General features: G+C 29.3%; 1 pseudogene; it reads left to right on the top strand.

Annotated features, from left to right (window-relative positions):
• LOC122335594 overlaps positions 1-2,092 on the top strand; it is a 64,162-nt pseudogene extending 62,070 nt beyond the window's left edge.
• Positions 2,093-2,500: the final 408 nt, after the last annotated feature.

Here is a 2,500-nt window from a genome sequence, read left to right as displayed (position 1 = left end):
ATTTGTTATTTTTAAATGTAACCTTTGTAGCATTACAGATGTATGTTTATTTTCTGTAACTTTAATGCACTTTAATGCCATTTTCTTTTAAAAACAACAATAAAATTAAATTAAATTAAATTTAATTTAATTTAATTTAATTTAATTTAATTTAAAACCCAAACTTTTATTAGTGTATGTGAAGGTGCAAATGACATTTATAATAAAATTAATAAATAATGTTATGTTAAATTAAATTAGAAATCAAATCAAATAAAACTTTTATTGGTGTATGTGGAGTGCAAATGACATTTATAATAAAATAAATAAATAAATAATATTAAATTAAATTAGAAATCAAAATAAAAAAACAGTTATTGGTGTATGTGGAGAGTGCAAATAGCATTATAATAAAATTAATAAATAAATAAATAGTTCAGTTAAATTAAATTAAATTAGAAATCAAATCAAATAAATCTTTTTATTAGTGTATGTGGAGGTTATAATAATCAGATTATTAAATCTAGAGCGCAGCTGATTTGATGGAGATCTAAGTGCATTATCATTCATCTGTTGAACAGCAGAATCCTTCCCTCTCTTTTCATCCATAAATCTCTCTCATTTAGCCATTTACCCATCCATCCCTCATCCTCCTCTATCCTTCTGAGTCATTCAGCAGGAAAAGCGTCCACAGCTTTTATCTCTGACTCATCTCTGTTTCACTTCCTATTAAAGCCCTCCTGCATACGCTCCGCCCATCGTACGTGTTTTCCAGACGTCATGCTACGAAGCGCTCGCTGCCTCGAATATTCAGCTTTAATAGTCTGACTCACATTTATGGATTCCACGTTATTAGCTGAATATTCCAATGCGTCAACACTTCATTTCAGAGTGAGGCGGAGCTCTCTGTGTTAAACCCATGCCATTGACTGGGCCCGGGCGTGTGATGTCATCATTACAGTCACGTGTATTACGCATGCTTTACAGAGTGGCTTCAAAGCAGTTTCACATTAATAAACAGAATTAGTCAACCAGAAATTTAGCTCAGATTCAGTTCAGTGTTTCAATTGATAGATTTGATTCAATTTGCAGAAATGTTGCAAAATTAATTAATGAAAACTGAAAATGATTAAAGCATCAATTGAATTCCTATTTTTGTCAGTTTATTTACTTAAAGGTGGATGAATGGAAATAAAAACAATTGTTATTATGTTTGATTTGTACTGAAATAACTACATTATTTATTTATTTAGTATATATTATTTATATATTATTATATATTTTATTATTTATATATTATTTACAGAATACAATTTACATTAAAAATAACTAAATTTAATTTAAAATTAAAACTATTAATGAATATAAAAGCAAAAATAAGAACTGAAACCAAATATAATAAATAATTTAAGTAATTATAATTAAATAAGTATAATAATTAATATAAAAAAATTAAATAATGGCTAAAACAATGCAAAATGCAAAAAAAGTTCACAAAGATAAAAATCTAAAAAAATTCGGGAATTTATAAAAAAAAACTATTAAGCCCCAAAAAGAAAATATTAAAATAGAAAATTAATTAATAAATCTAATAAAGAAAGAAACTGTAATGGTATCTCTCATGGGTATCCCAGTGCAAGTTAAATAGATAATATTACTGAATATTAAATTCATATAATAAATAATAAGTCTTCTGAAACTCAGATTCAAACTCCAGACTCACTTGATTATGATTTTTGCAGTTAAGCGTAGGCCAGATGACTTTCTGAAGGATCTTCAAGTGAAGCTGAACAACGTGATGGATGATCTCAGCCAGGGTCTTACCGCTGTGAGAGTGCGAGCTTCACAGCATTGCGGGCGTTATAACTCAATGCGTGGCTAACGTTTTTTTAATGCATTACGTTTTTCAGGACCGCGGATGAATGAAACCTTCCTTGATTCATAATGTGTGGTTGTGTCTGCAGCTTCCAGCCGCTTTGTCGAGGGAGGCGTGAGACAGATGGGGGCATATCCTCAGTCAGAGTGAAAAGAACAACGTGCCCTTCGCGGGAGCAGGAACTTAGCCCAAGGCGACAACAGTCTGCAGCCCATCATGGACTTCACTGGACAGCAAGTGAGTGAAGAGAATCTTACATCTACTTCATCCAGTGCCTTACCGAGAGGCGCAGCAAGGTTTTTTGTTATGCGATAAATATGAATAATATCAAAAAGGAGCAGCTGGTGATTAATTATATGCACTGCCCGATTACATTTTAACACATAAATTAATCGAGAAAAAACATGCAAAAGATAAGAATTAATCCAATTAAAAACATACAAAAAATTTTTAATTAAAACATTATTTTATATGTTTTCTTGTGTATTTATCTACATTTTAAGCAACAATTAAGCATTTTAAATCAATTAAAAATATTACATTTAATTTAAAAAAATGAACATCTGGTTTTAAAATGCGATAAAAAATAATTTTACGATTTAACAATGTTTAGAAATATAATATTACATTAATTTAATTTCATAT

This window comes from Puntigrus tetrazona, unplaced genomic scaffold (assembly GCF_018831695.1).
Source record: "Puntigrus tetrazona isolate hp1 unplaced genomic scaffold, ASM1883169v1 S000000836, whole genome shotgun sequence".
Taxonomy (NCBI): Eukaryota; Metazoa; Chordata; class Actinopteri; order Cypriniformes; family Cyprinidae; genus Puntigrus; species Puntigrus tetrazona.
This window is presented reverse-complemented; position numbering and strand designations above follow the sequence as displayed.